Here is an 18,247-nt window from a genome sequence, read left to right on the forward strand (position 1 = left end):
GGTTCCTCAGAGATGAAAAGGCTAGTGTTGGAGATCCGATTCAAAGCTGTCTGGCATTAATGGGAATCTTTCTATTGAATTAAATGGACTTTGTATGAAGGCATAAAGCAATGACCAAACTACATTCCTTCCTATCTAAATATATTTGTAATTTGTAGATTCTATATCCAAAAAGGCAACATTTTGTTATAAGTATTTTAAAAATATATTGATATTTGGTACAGTTTGACAAAGTCAACTTTATTACTGTCTGAAAGACCCTTTGCAAAACTTTATATTATAGCTACTTCAATAAAACAAATATTTTTTATTTTTAATAAAACAAATAAACAAAATATTCCTTTAAAATGGTCTTAAAGTATATCTCTAAAACAATTCAGGTTGCCAGGGTATTTGAATAACATTTATTTTGAAGTAATCCTTTCATTTCTACAATAATGTAAGTGCATGATTGTAATTTAGCATCCAGTGGTGGCTTAACTGTAGCAATATGTGCCAGTAGCTTAAAAGAAAAATAGAATTTATTGGAGGAGTATTTGGTGTTTGCTGCATTGTGCCGCTCAGCATTTTTCTCAGCAAGGTAGAATTAATAGAGAAAAGAGTGACCTCTGAATGTGTCTGAACTCCATTACAAGCTGCAAGGTTCATTGTCCAGATGCTGTTTAATATAATTTCCTTAAAAGGCCATTGGCAAGCACTTAAAACATCTATTGATCCCTGTCCAAAAGAAAATAACTTAAATTTCCACTCTGTAACAGAAGCTTTACAAACAACTTGGTCCCATACTTGCACTAAATTGCTTGACAGTAAATAAATAGATGAAAATTATACTCAAAATATGGAGAAAACAAAGATCCAGAACCACAAATGGTCTTAAGGTACTTCTACACTCCTGGATGCAGACACCTCACACCCAGCTAGCACAGGTACAAACAGCAGTATAGACAGTCGTGCATGGCTTAGGTGAGTCGAGTAGAAGTCCCTACACCCTTGATGGGTATGTCCCACACAGCTGTCTACATACCCAAACAATAATTCCCATGTCTACAGTGCTATTTTTTAGTAGTCCAGTGTCCTAGCTGCTTCCTGGCTGCCTCCCCCATGCTGCAGCCTTCCTTCTTGTGTGTAGCTACACACCGCAGTGACAAGCGTGGACACAGCTTGCCTTTCACTGTGATGTGACATACCCTACGTACCACCACACATGTAAGGAAGGTCTCAGGCAGTGCAATGGTGAGAGTTGCATTGCCAAACTTTGAGACACCTAGAAGATCACTGGTGGAACAACAGCACGATCCACAGGGCCTGAGTTAGGCACCTAGGTTCCCTATGCAATGAATGGGAAAAGATAGGTGCCTAAGCAGGAGCCAAAGGAAAGAATTAGCTAAGCACGAAGATTGTTTTTGATGGAGAGACCAGGGCTGGCTCCAGGCACCAGCTTAGCAAGCATGTGCTTGGGGCGGCCATTCCGGAGAGGGGTGGCACGTCCAGGTATTCGGCGGCAATTCAGTGGAGGATCCCTCGCTCTCGCTCGGAGCGAAGGACCTCCCTGCTGAATTGCCACAGATCGCGATCGCGGCTTTTTTTTTTTGTGTGTGTGTGTGTGGCTACTTGGGGCAGCAAAACCCCTGGAGCCGGCCCTGGGAAAGACATTACTTGCACCTTATGATGTCCAGCATGGCTTACTACTTATTTGGGAGCCTAATATTTGCCTCACACTCTATTCCAGTCTAGCTATTATAACTTGTCAGTTAGCACATTAGTGACTGATGAGACTCAAAATGTTTTGAGGTTTGTGCCTGAAACTTGGCTGAATATTCTGAAGCTTCTCTATTTCCCTCCACTCTTCTCCCCGTCACCCCCCCCCCCTAATTCTACTTCTGCTCCAGCACCGTGCAAGGTTTAACTAAGTAAGGTCTAGAGAGCTTGGCACAATGGATTAACAAATCCAATTAGAAAAGAGAGTTGTAGCTTAACTACGGATATTTCAATAAAAAAAATTGAAACATGATTTGTAACATTATGACAGGGTTTTCTTCTGATGTTCAGTTTAAATATTGTATTCAATGCAAGTCATTTATTTTTCCCCTAAGGCCCACTGGCTTTTGGTACTGATCTTGATTGATAATTGTTTATATGCCACACTAAACCTTCCTGTGTTTTGCTTTATTTCTGGTAAATGAACACATGTCCATTTAGTCCTAAAGGCAAATTTTAAATCTGTATTTTACCTCATGCTGCACCAGTGCTCCCTTTCACAGAGCTACTGCTGCCAAGCAGCAGCTTTCTTTTCCAAGCCAGACAAACTGCTTAAGCAGCTGTAATTTTTTCATAGGTAAAATTCATTTGAATTTATACTTTTATTTAGTTGAAGCTGTAGCAATTGTGATGGCCTGTATTCAGCAGTAAATGTTGTTGCTGAGGCTTGGCTAAATGTCAGTCTTTCCCAGAAGCAGAGCATTTAAGTCACATATCTTTCCCTTTACACTTTGACATTCTCGACTACTATGTTCATGTCACTGTTACTCTACCATAAAATATGGGATTTAAGGATTCTGTCAATCCTGCATTCATTTTCATCTCTCACATATAATCACAATCACCTAAATGCATTACTTTTCCACAGGGGTAGTGGCCTGCAAGGGGAATGAACTACCTTTTTTCTGGGGAGGAAGACATTATCCTAGTAAGGGAATAGTACTCCAATAATATGACCTTTCTTTCTGCTAAAAATTCAGGTAAAGTATTTTGCCTTATATTGCAGCCAATTTTGAACTAGAGACCGATATTGAGCTTATAAATCCATACTTAGGTACTGTGATAGTCCCAGGCCAGTCGGTAACAGCAAAGTAGTCGAAGGCAGATATACTGGCCACTGGATAAGCAGTTTTCTGTTGCCTGAGTGACCAGAGCAGGGGCTGCTCCAGGCTAATGAGCACACCTGACTCCAGTTAACCTGCAAATAGTCAGGTGAGGCTGTTAAGCACCTGACTCTAATTAAGGCCCCTCTGATACTGTAAAAGGGCTCACTCCAGTCAGGCCAAAGGGAGCCAGAGGAGAGGAAGTGCGGCTGAAGGGCTGGGTAATGAAGACACCCTGAAATCACTGGAAAGGGAGCTCTAAGGTAAGTGTGAAGCAGGCATTAAGAGAGAGAAGCAGGGGAGTTGTGGGGAAGTGGCCCAGGGAAATGTAGCAACTCTGGCAGTGAAAGGTCAGCTGCCAACAGCTCCTGCCACTAAGGTCCCTGGGCTGGAACCCAGAGGAGAGGGTGGGCCCGGGTCCCCCCAACCTGACACTACAGAAACACCTCCTGGGAAGGGAAGACAGGCCCCTGTCAAGACAGGAGACTCAACTGGTCTTGAATAAGCCCATAGGGACAACAGAGACTGGGAGTTCTGTCTCCTTGCTGGCTTATGATGAAAAGGGCTCAGTAGACTGTATCCTGGCCCTAGAGAGAGAAGGATCTCTTCTCTCTCTTCTATGTGGAGGGTCGCAGTGAGCCTCTGAGGCTAGCATAAACCGTGCGGAAGCACAGGACCCACGGGGACAAGGTCGGAGCTCTGCCATAGTACCCAATTAGGATGTTAAATTGCCTAAATATGGAAATAAAGGGTTGAATTTTCAAAAACTTCTCTAACTTCGGAGCACAAATCCCAGTAACTTTCAATAGCATTTAGGTGCTTTTGAGAATTCTACACAAAGAGCCTAACTTTAGGCACCCAAGCAGTGCTTCTCTATGTAGCTATCTTCATGCTAACCTAGTTCAAATTAAAAGTCATTGTTGGCCTTGTGAAAAAGTTGGCCTTTGCTTTCAAGAACAAATTCATGAACAGAAGTGAGAGCAATTTGTTGCAGCAATAGAAAATGAATGACCAGCAGCATGTTTATAAAAACCAATTTGCTTTCACACTGCTGTCTGAAGGTTAATATTTTAGAACTGAAATGTTCAATATGGAGCAGTAAACAAATCAAACTGAAGAGAATGGGTGATACTTAACCCAAAATGGCACCCACTAAAAATAAAATGGTAAAAGTACAAGCACTCCATTTACAGGACATGAAAAGATGTCTTAAGAAATCCTTATTACACAAGTACAGGTTCCTAGACTGAAAGCTAAAAACATAACATGGTCATTGTTTGCACTGCATTTTGAAAGTTATGAAAAGCTGTTCAATTCTGTATTGAAGACCAGGCACTCAAATACTATAATGATGGGGAGACCAAAGTAGCCACTTTGATGGATAAGATAAAGTATCAGTTGTAAAGAAAACTCCAGGTGGAACGGAAAATTGTTTCTATTCTATATAGATTTCTGAGGAAGGAGGTTAATGCATAGGACTGGGATTCAGATCTGGATACATTATCCAGTTCTCTCGAAGTCTTTCTTTTGGGTAGGTGGTAATTCTGCTGAAAAGGAGGTGGGAGTTACAGTGGATCACAAAATAAATATGAATTGTCAATGTGATGCAGTTGTGGAAAAGGCTAATATCGTTCTGGGGTGTGTTAGCAGGAGTGTCATTTGTAAGAGGTAATTGTCCTGCTCTGCTTGGCACTGGTGAGGCCTCAGCTCGAGTACTGTGTGCAGTTTTGAGCATCAGATTTTAGGAAAGATGTGGACAAACTGGAGAGAGTCCAGAGGACAGTAACAAAAATGATAAAAGACTTAGAAATCCTGACCTATGAGGAAAGGTTAAAAAAACTGGCCATGTTTAGTTTTCAGAAGTCAGGACTTGATAACAGTCTTCAAATATATGAATGGCTGTTGTAAAGGGAACTGATCAATTTTCTCCATGCCTTCAGATCCCCATCTGAGGAATAAGACTTTCTTCATCCCATCCATGGTCTGTCTTGTCTATTTAGGCTGTAAGTCTTTACTATGCATGTGTACAGTGCCTAGCACAAGGAGGCCCAGGTCTCAGTTGGCACCTCCAGGTGCTTCTGTAAAACTAAGTAATATTTTTGCACTATGACCAAATGTAAGAAGTCCTGTGTATAAACAAGGAGTTTGTTTTGATTTTTTTTAAATAATTTCCAGTTATTTACAATGCACATCTGTAAATAGAGAAAAAGGAAAATGAATCAAAAAAAGATGGAGAAGACTGGCTTCGTATATGCTCAGTACCTCTAAACCTCAGCACTGAGCCCAAAGGTGAAATACATTTGTTTGAACAGTGGTTCCTTCAGAATCTGAGGGGAGTTCAGAGACCGAAGGCATTCTACTACTTGCTGCTAGTGGATCGGGTAGTTCTTGTGAAATGCTTTTCAAACTTAGGATGGGAATTTCAGAAGCATCCAAGTGATTTAGGAGCACAACTCACCCAGGACCCTTTGAAAATCCACCTCCATTCATTACATTAAATTTAAAAACAAATGAGAGCAATCTATTCAATAGAAGAGAGAGTGCTACAAAGATTTTCTTACCAAATGTTCCCACTTCACTTACATCGCTCATATAACCCTCAATATTCTAATTCACAGCGGGCACAGGTATGCAAACTTTCATAGCCTCAGAAGTCTTGTTGTTGTTATCCTGTTCTTAGTAGTTTTAAGGCAAAGGCTCATCTTAAATATCTCTAAATCACTATTAAAAAAACCTAAATAAATATCTGAAGTACATGTGCATCTTTACTAGATGAATACAGAAAGCTACAAATCTTTGAATTTTGAGCAAAGGATGTTAATTTCTTTAACTATTAGTGGAAGTCTACTGACCATGAAATGGCAAAAACTGGTACCATAGATTAGAGGCAACCACAGCATGAGCATATATTGTGTATAAACCCCTTCTCATTATATCTCCTGCTCCCCTTGCCCCAGTTGACTGTGCATCTCAATCCCTCCTAAGAACATCCCTTCTATTTCAACCTGAACCAGATAGGAACATAGGATTGCTATGCTGGATAAGAACAATGATTCATCTAGCCCATATCCTGTCTTAGAAAGTAGCCAGTACTGTATCAGATGCCTTGGAGGAAGATGCATGAAGCCTTATTGTAGATATTTATAAATACCCAGCTAACACAGGAAGTTTTTTGGTAATCCCAAACATCTAGCACTTGGTATATGCCTTGACTCATTGCAGGTTTATATTCTACTTTTATCCTTCCTAATGAGACTGATGATGTTGATATACATGGCTAATCCTTTTCTGAATCCCGCTAAGCTCTTGACCTGAATAGTATCTTCTGGCAGCATTAATAATGCATTCTCTAAAATAGTTTTAATTTTACTTAAATGTTCGTTTTTTTTCATTTCACTTGGTCTTCCCTTGTTCTAGTTTTATGAATAAAAGGGTGAACAAGTCCTCCTGCTTTACATTCTCTAAACCATTCATTATTGCATATAACTTGTTGTTTGTGTCCTCTCTCTAAAACACACAATCATCAACTCTTAAACCTTTCTTCATATGGAAGTCATTTTATGTCTCCAGTCAACTAAGATCAACAGCCAGGCCACACATTGGGGTGTGTTTGTTGTGGGGGATAAATGTTTTATCTGCTCTGAGACAACTACAGCCATTTAACTTTCAAACCTAGCTTATTTCTTCAGTGTAAATCAACATTTTAGGTGGTAGAGGTAGGGGGTGTCTGTAAGCCTCTGAGTTGTTCATCTTGATCAGACAATGAAAATGTTAAAATTTGGAGCAGACTGTAGGTACCAGCAGATAAACTCAAAACTTAAAAATGGTGGAATGCACAGAATAGTTAAAGGAGAACAACCCATTATTCAGACAATAATATTCAGTGCTATAGAGCCTAGCTTTGTAATTTTTGAAAGAGGTCCAGCTGAGATCTCTCTTTTGGCATCATTGTGATCAGAATTTCGTCATCCTCCTGTATGGTCATGAATGCATTTTGCTTTGTATTTTGTTGCACAATGCTTTCCTTACAGGAAACTGCAACTAACTTATGCAGTTCTCTAAGGTACTTAGAGTTACATAACCCACGGAAGTGAGCCTCCCAGCCTTGGTCGACAGACTTGGCTTCATGCTACCTTGCTAAAAATAGCTGTGTAGACCCCAGCACTTTGAAGTTGTGGCTTAGGTTGGAGCTTGATATCTGAAGCGCACCCTCCTCCCTGGTTTCACAGCCCAAGCTGCAGCCCAAGTTACGTTGTCTACACAGCTACTTTTAGCATGGCAGTGCAATCCCTGAGAGCCTGTGTTCTTCAGCCTGGGCTGAGAGGCTTGTTTCCGTGGGCTGTGTAGATGTACCCTAGGTGGCCAATATCACCATAGTCTTTAATGTATTTATCCTCACAACATCCCTATCAGTTAGGGAAGTGCTACTGTTCCCATTTTACAGATGAAGAACAGAGGCACAGAGGTCTCTTGGAGGTCTGAGGGTCTACTTTCAGGGTCTGGGGCAGCTGGACTGCAGAGTCCCATGAAGAGATGGGCAAAAATTTTCAAATAGTTTATTTCCATAAAATGTAGTTTGGGATCAACCAAAACTATTCACGAATTTGGGTCAAATCCGACAAATAGTTTCAGCCTTTCATTTCAATATTTTCATAATATTTTCTTTTCACAATGTTTTTGTTTTGAAATTTAGCTAGACATATTTAAAAACACACAAAAGGCTTGTACCTGAAAACTCATGAAACAAAAAAAAATAATAATAATTGTTATGGGTTGAACAAAACACTTTTCTAGATATTCTGGTTTAACCATTGGACCAAAAAAATCAATTAATTTCTCAGTACTAGTCTGATGTCCCAAAGAAGGGCACAAATAAGTTGTCTGAGCCTGGGAGAGTGCCCTATAGACCCAGAGCTATTTAACAGTGATTTGACTACCCAATTGGTTTAGAAGCACATACAACTCTGATTGAGTCTGCTTATAACAGGCTAGTGACAGTACAGAGGTTACTGGACCGATAGGCGCTGACTCCATGCTCTGCACCCACCGACAGCTCCCCGCCCCAGCTCACCTCTGCCTCCACTCCGCCTCCGCCCCCTCCCCTGAGCACACCGCCTCTCTGCTTTTCCCCCTGGCTCCCAGCACTTGCTCTGTGAAACACCTTTTTCACATGGCAAGTGCTGGGAGGGAGGAGGAGCGGGAAAGTGGCGCGCTTGGGGAAGAGGCAGGGCCCAAGTGGGGATTTGGAGAAGGGGTCCAATAGGGGCAGGGACTTTGGGGAAGAAGTTGGGATGGGGGCAGGAGGGGAGGGGCGCAGCAGAGATGGAGTCAAGGCAGGGCCGGGGGCAGAGTGGCTCGAGCACCCACTGGTGCCGGGAAAAGTTGGTGCCATGACTGGGCCAGTTCTCCCAAATCCTAGGAGAACACCCTGGCCACTGGACCATCCTTCCTTTTCAGGTTGGTTCTCAGATTGGTTGGTTCTCAGGCATCTCTATTTATTTACTCCATTTTCTTCTAACACCATGTAACAAAGCTATGGCACGCTCAGGTGCTGGTAGAGTTCCTGACTCTAGGACAGGGGTTTTCAAACTTCATTGCCACCCCATTAAAATGTGTTTGCAAACCCCTTTGGGGTCCTGACCCACAGTTTGAGAATCACTGCCTAGAACATGGGCCTAGGTTTCAAACCTTAATACTCTGTCACATGGCAAGAGCCATTATCTCCTGATTCTAGTGAGGCGAGTTTTAACTCCTGGATGGATGCCATTCATTGAGAAATCATTGTAGCCCTTGGTGTTAGGAAATACTGTAGTACATAGGAAATCACTTAGCATTGGTGCTTGACTCCAGATACCTCAGCAATAAGTAAATCAAATAATCCTCTAATTAGATTACAAAGTGCAGCCACTGAACGTCAAATATCTATTGATCACTGAAAAAGCCTGTCTTGAGGTTTCCTAAATATGCAAGGCATTAATTAATTTGCCATGTAATTAACTTAAAATTACATCCCAGGGAAATTTATATTCAGGAGAAAGTTTAGGCATAAAGTATAAATGACATTTAAAAAAATATATTTGTCAAATAAACAGTGCTTCTAAAAACATCAGTTGCACATTGCCTATGGAGCTTTACATTTTGTCAACTAACCTGTTTCTTCTCCTGTATTACTGCTTTGTTTTCCTGTGTTTTGGGGTCTTTCAGAAGAAACAATAAAGGTTACCTAATGTTTGTGGATAACATTAAGCTTCTCTCTCCATTAGCGCAATACAAAAGTATTGAATGATAAAAAATTGTCCATAAATGAGCCTGCTCTTCACAACTCCAAGATTCATACATAATGGTTTTTTTTTTAGATTCTGAACTCCATTTCATAAGTAGTTAAATATATAACTTTACAGGAATCTGAAAAACAGTCCCAGCATATTGAATTAAAACTCCTGAAAACATTCCTATATTTTTTTCCTGTAGCATAGGTTGCATATACAGAATACTGATACATGATGATGTGACATGGCAGAAAGGTTAGTAGTATTTATTCAGGGTGACCTGTGTAACTCTCATATGATTTTGCATTCCTGAGTAATATATCCATTCCTAGTGCATGCCACTGGCACTTTTATACCATTGTGTAATTTCTATGGGGTTGTGTTCATATATACTAAAGATTTAGTCTTTAGCCCTTGTTACAAGAAAACTTTTAAGGAGGCTGGTTTCTGTACTAATTCATGGGGATAGGGATAGCTCAGTGGTTTGAGCATTGGCCTACTAAACCAAGGGTTGTGAATTTAATCCTTGAGGGGGTCATCTAGGGCAAAAATCTGTCTGGGGATTGGTCCTGCTTTGAGCAGGGATTTGGGCTAGATGACCTTTTGAGGTCCCTTCTGAAAAAGGCAGCCAGCAGCCAGCAAGCTCTCCAGCAGGTTAGCAAGCAAGAGAGCTCACTCACAGAGAGACCCAGAGTACAGACACAGAACGCTAATCCAACCTCAGAAATAAAACAACTCAAAACCCCCAACACTAATACCACAGTCAAATAAGCAACAAAACCATGACAACCAAATATACAACATATTCAACCCCCTAATACCCCAGAAATAAATACAACACCCCCTAATAAGAACAGGAGGCAGAAGGAATAACACTAGCCTAGCTGGGACTATTTTGCCTCCCCTAGTCAAAGTTCCAGCCCTAAAGGAGGCCTTCTGGAGAGCAGTGGGCCTTCTAGGTCAGAAAGCACAACTTCTGTGGGGGGTGGTCTGTCTCTAGCTGGCAGGGGGCACAGCAGGCTCAGGGTAGGGCAGTGGGAGCAGGGTGGGGGTCCGAAGTAGGTGCAGTCAGCAGGTGAGGGGGAGGAGGAACAGGTCAGTCAGAGAAAGGGTCCTGAGGTCCCTCCTGACCCATGAAGTGAGACTGAGGCCCTCACCTGACCTGCAGATGGCCCCACAGCACCTGGGGTACAGATGACTCTGGCGGTGATGCCAGGCACATGACCTGATGGTGATGACAGCCAGGTCTCAAGAACATAACCTGGAAGTATTGGGAAACTGCTCCGCTGGGCTAAATGTCTGGTCTTTTGCTCTGCTGCTCTGCTCTCTGTGCTGCAATATCTGTCTTTTGGTTGCAGGTTCAGTGGTCTTTGGCTCGGGGCCCAGATCTGATGTCTGATATTGTATCTGTTGTCCATGTTCAGAAGGGGGTTTGCAAAGGTTGTGAGATCAGGTATCATGTAGCAAAGGCCAGTGTTTGGGAGATGTGTTGTTGTAGGAAAGTTCTGTAGTAGGAAAGGTATTTGAAAAAAGTTTTCTTCTCTGTTGTAATCTTTTGCTGTTTTCATTTTTTTTTTGATTGTTTTCTTCTTTCTTTCGGTGGGTTTTGATGTGTGATGAATGGATGTGCTGACGCGATGTTGTGTAGTACTGCCTTCCGTTGTTTGAAAAAAGTTGTTCTGGCAGACCAAAGCTTCTAAAAAGTCTCTCGTGTTTTTTGTTCTGGCAGACCAAGAAGAAGAAAGACTGTACTATTTGCCGCTCTAGGAGTATAAGTAGACTTGCTGCATTAGACTGGCTGGGGGCCTTTGGGGGCCAGCAGTCACCCTTCAAGAAGCCCAAAGCAGCCAGCCAGCAAAGTCCACGGGGCTGGTGTGGGGTGCCCCTCAGTCCCATGCCATGGCCCCTGGGGTGCAGGTTCCCCCTGCCTCCACTGACATGACATTGCTCACTTCTTCTCTTCTTCAATTTTCCCAGTCACCAAAATTCAAAAATAGTGTAGCTCCCAGCGTGCACTCATCTTTCAGTGTCAATGGAACTGTTGTGTAACTCTGTTAACACCCAGTAACTCAGTGGTGGTGTGGACTTTGATAATAACAACAACAATGGGACAAACAAACAACTCCGACGGATGAGACGAGTAGAGGATTTGTCGGATGAGACCGGATGAGTTTGAGAGACATTAGAGCATCCATGCATCACCAGGTCCATAACGTGAGACAATACTGGGTCAGGTTGTGTTCTATCTCCCTTCTTTAGTAGCAGTTGCAGTGATGGGCTCTTTCTAAGTAGAAGACCGGCATTTCCTTTTGGGCACTATCATTGTGTTTGACCGCAGGGTGAATTGAGAGGCATTCTGCATTGCCGTTTTAGTATTCATGCAATGTATTGCCCCAATGTGTGTGCTGAAATGGCAAATGCATATGTAGGCTGAAAAGGGGAATGCAATGGGAAATGATGGTGTTTGATTCAAATTGATGATGGTCTGTGAGAGGTCTGTGAGAAGAGTCAATTTAAAATGCCTGAATACTGATGAAACTTCCGAATTCCAGTTAATTTCTGCGTGCCTAGTTTTTATTTAAGTGAGTTAGTTGGAAGCTTTGCTATCTCAGTGAATTCTAAGCAATAAGGCCTACAATCTCTCACTCCCACCACTGGATGACGAGGCCAACTCCAGTGGGGAGCATGGTGCAAAGTGTGCGAGTGATTTGATTCAGCAGTGCATTTAAACTTCTTAGGCTCAGTTCCTAGCAGCATCTTCTTCACATCACAGGCTCCAGTCCACTTCAAGTTCAGGCCAAATTGGTTTTTTAGCAGTGGCTAAGTACCTGAGAAGATTTTTAGAGTAGTAGCAACTGTCCTTTGAAAGTTGCGCAGCTGTTCAGGAGTCGAGAGGGGGAGCTAGCTTTTTATTTTTCCAGGGCCTTATGAAGACCTGGAGGAATATGGAGACAATGATGATCAAGAATCATTCAACAAAGCTTGAACAATTCACACCTGTCTGTCCCTACTCTTAGGCCTTACAGTCTAGTCTTTGTAGGGTAGCCTTTCTTTATTCTTATTTTTTTTCTCTGATCCTCTCTTCTTCCAGTCATCATCAGACTTTATCATCCTCCTCAGCCTCCACACCTGACAAGCCATCCATATGACTCCAACATAGCCCTCTGCGCGTTATTCCTGAAAGCAGCAGCGAACAGAGCGTATAAAGCCCCTCGAGTCACAGTCTTCAGCAACACTTGGGACTTTTTTTTGGCGATGCATCTGTAAATATTTCATTGACTCACATCTGCCTTGAACTTTTGCAGCCAGGCCTGCAGAGAGGTCATCGATGTGCGAAGGGCGGTGTGCTGCGCCCACAACACCTCTGTTCACGGGGAATGCAAAATCACAAATCAAATAAAGAATCTTCTTTCTTTTTCTTCACTATTGGAAGAGTTATGGTGGAGCTATGGAGTGCTGGGTGGCTGACACTCCTGGGGACCAGGCCACAGGGGCCAGGTCTGCACTTTCCTCTTGGCAGGTGGGCTGATGGCTTATTTCACTGGTTTTTTTTTTTATTTGGACTGTCAGGTTTAAGTTCAATGTGTCCCTTGATTTCTTCAATTTCATTCTCATCTCCCAAACAGCAAGCTTTTCTAGGGTTAGAATAGGGTCTTACTCTTTTCTAGTCAGTTCAGTCTTCTCTTTCAGTTCTGCCCAGTTCCAGTTGGTCCCCCACCTCAGAGTAAGCCATTACAGCTTCACCTCCACCTGTCACCTCTCAGCTCCTGCCTGGTTGCAATCCCTCTGAATCCACATAGTGCCCAACAAAACACAGTTCACCAACATCTTTATTCGTCAGTTTATTGTTTGTTGCAGCGGAAGATTTGCTTGCTTTCCTTTCTGCTGTAGCTTTTCAGGACAGTCTCAGGTGCCAGCGAGACTACTCTCAGTATAGGTTTGCCCCTCCAGGTCAGCCAGGGGGTAGTTCAGTATTCATGTGAGCCTGCAGCCAAAAAACATGCAGTGGCAACATGCAGTGTGAGGAGGTGTCACCTTGTCAGGGTCCTTCCTGTGGTAGGTATGCAAGGTTCCTCTTTTGCTTGGCCAGACCACAGGCCTCTTTTCTTTTTTGTTACAGGCATATACTTTTTGTTTGTTTTTGCCACAGGTGTCCACACACTCTTGCCACAGTGTGATGCCTGGGTCTGCCACCAGCATTCTGCCTGCCTGGGTACATTCTTGACTTGCTTGGTGGGTTCTTTTCTTGTGTTTTTTTTTTGTGCTTTGATGATGTGATGTTTTGTGCCCCTTGTGCCCAGTAGCCAGTGGACACAGCACAGCACAGCCTTCTGTAATCTGTAAGCTTCTGCTCTGAGTAATTCAAGCTTAGCTTTACTGCAGAGGCCACACACCACACTGCTCACGCAGGGCACACACACTAATCTCTTCTTTAAATTTAACATTTCTAGCTTTTTTTAAATGGCTTAAAAAATTGGCTAAGTTTCTTTCTTTTTCTTTTCTCTTTCTTTTTTTTTGAACCTATATCTTTATATTTTTACCAGTGGTTTTGTGGTTTGATTTGACCCAGGATTTCCACAATGTTGTCACTGTATTTAGTCTCAGCAGGCACAACAGGGTGCAGTGGTGGTTAGAGAAGAGAGTTTAGCCCCTACAACAGTTAAGAATATTCTTTTCTCTGTAATGTCATTTGTAAAATAAAAAGCTCAAAGCGCTCAGTATCAACATGCCACTGCTGCTGCTGCTGCTTCTCATTCTCAGGGGGCAGGCTCAGGTAGCCAGCCATTTTTTTTTGATTTTTTTTTCACAGTCAGTGCAAGCAGCTTTTTTTTTTTTGTTTTTCTTTTCTTGTTCTACTTACTTCCTTCCTTCTGTTACTGGAGCAGCACCATCATCTCATCTCCCAGTGTTTGTTAAATGGGGCCTTGGGGGGGAAGCAAAGCAATCAGCAGCAGAGAGAGCAGCAGGGCAAAACCTCCATTTTATTTATTTTACAAACACAAAGGCTCACCGGTCCGGTCGAAACCGGTTGAGCTAACCCATAATAATCTAACTCAGTTGCCATAGCAACAAAAACCATGACAACCAAATACACAACACCTTCCAACCCTGATATTCTATGAAAATGGTTGGGTTCAGTCTTCTTTGGTAGGTCTATGATGACAAATGCTGCACCCCTGCTCCTGAGAGTTTCAAATTAGGCACTGTCATTTTCATCATCCTTAGCTAATGCAGAGGATTACAAAAGGAAAGATGGCTGCACACACCACAGCCTTTGAGAATTAGGCCCACAATCTTGAGTTGGATCTAGTAACAAATGGAGGACAGTGGAGTGTGCTGATCATCATTGTGTTTTATGGTGTTTCTTGCTCAAGGAATACTGAGGCCTGCCACTGTTTAGCACCAGCTGGAATTTCAAACTGTACCTGTTTGTAGATGGTTCCCAAGCAAAAATTTGGAGTGGACCACCAATGTCTAGTCCTCATAGCCTATCCTAATGCAAGTGATGAAAGTTGGCTCCTTAGTTTTGGTTCAATCAGATTATATATTACAAACTTTGGACAAGTGGCAAAAAACAGATGTCAGGCGGAGTTGCATTTTGAAAATTCATTTTTTATGTTACAAATTATCTGGACTGTGCAGGTAAGTTCTGTGTCTCCTGTAGAAAGTATCCAATTTTAAGACATCAGATAAAACTAAGGGTATCAGTGTATTTCTATATTCTTTTCATACGCACATCTGAAACTGTTAATCTTCATCTAAAATATTAAAATATTTAATCTGTGGTTGCTGATGAACAAATAGACATACAAACTACAAATCTATTTTTATACTATTATGATCTTTTGCTGAGAATATCTTAAGGATAGAGTACATGTGGGCCACAATCAGAGGCTTTTTTTCAATGCTCAAGCACTAAACTGCACTTAATTTGGGGTATACATTGAAGTTGGGCCTCTATTATGGTGTCTTTAAAAAGGGCTCATGCAACTTGCAGTGTTGGGCAGTTAAGGTGTTCTTCCCACCACATGGATGTTGAATGCTATTGTATTATGGTCACTATTTCCAAGCGGTCCTGCTATAGTTACCTCTTGGACCAGCTCCTGCGCTCCACTCAGGCTTAAATCTAGAGTTGCCTCTCCCCTTGCAAGTGTGAGTCCATAGGTACATTTCCACCCATTCAGAAGTTTGACTCTATTCAAACCAAAAAATGTGGCTCTAAAAGCTTTTAAATCTTGCACAACTAACAGTAGTGCTTGTAAATAGCACATGAGAATTCCAGGCGGTGGCAGCTTGAGACCTAAAATGACGGAGTAACAAATGTAAACCATGAATTAGGAATATTTGTTCCTCTGCTGAGTGTAGCGAATGTTCAGGGCCTTGATGGCAATCCTTTGTGTCCGGAATCTCAGCCGATCACCATTGCTCTGCCAGAGAACTGGATTCAGAGACCAAGGCAGAACGCAAACTCTCCTGCTGCTTGCACAGCTCTCTCTACTCAAAACCTTGCATAACCAAAACTAACACACACATCACATCTTCCCAAGTCTGAACATTTGCTCGCACATCAAGAAGAAGGCTATGAGTAACAGCACCAGCTGGTGACACCTACTATAACAGACAAAAGCTCTTGCCTCAGGATTAGCAGTGTCATGTTCAACCTGCGAATATGATACTGGCATGTACAGTAATGTGGTGAGATAGAGTTCTGTTCTTTTAAAGCGAAAAAGGCCAACTTGTTTTCTTCTTTATATGTATTATTACCTGTCCATGTAATGAAATTATCAACTTTCCACGCTTATGTATGTTAATAATCATACTCTTTATTAATAATCACCAGTTCTTTCCCAAAGTGGGCTACACAGAAGTTTCTCCCACAAGTGTTTCCTTTTCATTGTGAGATTGGCATGATTTGTGAGTGAGATAGATATTCAATTATACTCTTACATAAAATTCCATTCATCAATATGACCAAATAGCAAAAAGCCTTGTATGTAGCAAATACGTTTAAGCATAAGGTATCATAGCATACTTACAACAATTAGAAGAAATGAACAGAGGAATATATAATCAGTAGAGCACTGCAGAAGATGATGACAAATGAGTTGACACCAATTCAGGAGCCCAAGAAACCTGAAAATTAGAAACTAGACCAAATCTTATATCCTGTCTTTATGTAACCCATTGAATACGCAACCATATTTTATCATTTTCTGTGATCATAACAATACTAATATCTGCCCATCATCCCTATGTCACATTCCTGGTGCCCATAATTATACTTCTGGTCATTAATATTATCTGTACCAATCATTCTTAACAATTTATATGCATTAATGCATATGAACTGCCTAGTTACCCTGTTGCCCCCCAGGAAACCCTGATTGGGAAATTACTTCTGTGATTCTGCTTTATACCCATATTCTCGTGGTCACTTTGCCTCTCAAACTGAAAATGCAGAATCATGATCTGACATTAATATTTTGGGCCTGCAATCTTTTAGCCGAAAACTCAGCTTTAGCATAACTGCTCACACAAGACCTCACATTAGTAACACAGGCCTCTAACGAACATAAAACCTAACAACCTAACTAATTGTATTTTTCCACTTGCCTCCTAATATATATCAATCTAATAAGTCTTATAAAGCTGTCAATATTGCATCCCAATAATAGTCCTAGCATAAAACAGGGTCGTTGGTCACCAGTATAATAAGAGGCTTTGTTTCAATATTTTTATATATTGCAGCTGGCACAATCCAGTCTCCTCTCTGCCTAGAGCCTCAATGACTGTACCTATAGGCTGTGAGCGCTGCTCCTGGAGGACTGAGCAGACAAGCTCATCTACTGAATGATGTATTTGATTTCTAAGGCACCTATCAATCTGGTATCTAAGCAACATACCAAATAAAGATGCAGTGGTGTCGGAGTCGGTAACAAAAATGTGTTTTCTCTCCATTCTTCGATGAAGAGGGTTGTGTGAATGAATGTTCACTGGTGTGCCAGAGGAAGGCTTCTTCAAAAAGTTGACTAACCAGCTGCACTGGGAGTTAGGGAGAAGAGAAGGAGCACTGCATGTGCTGTCTCACAGGGACACAACCAGAATTTTCCTAAGGAAGCTCTCCCTCCCCTGTCCTGCACCAACCTCACATTTTCCTCCACTCCATCCATGCAGACTGGCACACTACACCTATTCCCCTCCCGCTGCCCCATACTCAGCCCTCTGCTTCACGCACACACATTTTTCTGCATCCAGCTCCAACTCTCCCCCCTGCACTCACCCCCATGGTCTTTCCATGCCACACCCAGCCCTGGGCTCTTCCCCAGAGCAGTGCTCAGGCTGAAAAGCACCATCCCCACCAAGGGCCAGGCAGTTCAAACCCCATCCTCCTTCTGCATCTCCACTTCCTCAGGAAGCACCAAAAGCCTAGAACCAATCTTCCCATCCTTCTGGGATCTGAGGGCACTTGGTGTCCATGGGCACCAGAAGGACCCCAAAGATGGGCAGGAGGCAAGCCCATGCAGGGGGTTTCAATACCACTCAAATTGGGCCCAGTCACCCCTCTGACACAAGAGGGGTGTCTGGACCAAATTTCTAGCTCTGGTCTGGGGCCAAAGGGGCCACTCACTGTGCCCCTGTTTCCCTCCAGATGCTGCAGTGAGCTGGGAAGAGACTAATTAGTGCTGTTCTCCTGGCTTTCAATGTGTGGTTCCAATTATAACACCACTCCTTAAAATGTCTGATTTTCAGTAGCTGTTTGTCAAATGCAGATAATTCACACAAAGTTGAATCAGTTTTCTTGTTGTTAAACCACATTGTAGTTAGGTAGAATACTTCAGAATGTAGAAAAACTGTACTGGTAGGATCATTCTGAGCCTAATAGAAAAACCCCCTTGAAGTCAATGTAAGTTCTATTTACCAGCATAGAGACAAACTACTGGGGTTTTATAAGCAGCATGTATTATAATTTATTTAAATAAATGAAAAGTGAAGGGCTTTTTTACTTCAGGGGAATAAAGAGGAACATGAACTAATAGCTCTTATATCTATTGTTCTATTTTTGAAAAACATGAAAGTTTTGTCCGTGCACTCACTAAGGCACATCTTCCAAACAAG

The 18,247-nt window shown here is 42.2% G+C and overlaps 1 long non-coding RNA gene across 1 annotated transcript in view; it reads left to right on the forward strand.

Annotated features, from left to right (window-relative positions):
• The first annotated feature begins 3,053 nt into the window (after positions 1-3,053).
• LOC120399236 overlaps positions 3,054-18,247 on the forward strand; it is a 40,160-nt gene continuing 24,966 nt past the window's right edge. Inside the window, exon 1 of the long non-coding RNA XR_005595044.1 lies at positions 3,054-3,124. This is a non-coding gene — a long non-coding RNA (uncharacterized LOC120399236). The remainder of the gene's footprint in view (positions 3,125-18,247) is intronic.

Source organism: Mauremys reevesii, linkage group 2 (assembly GCF_016161935.1).
Source record: "Mauremys reevesii isolate NIE-2019 linkage group 2, ASM1616193v1, whole genome shotgun sequence".
Taxonomy (NCBI): domain Eukaryota; kingdom Metazoa; phylum Chordata; order Testudines; family Geoemydidae; genus Mauremys; species Mauremys reevesii.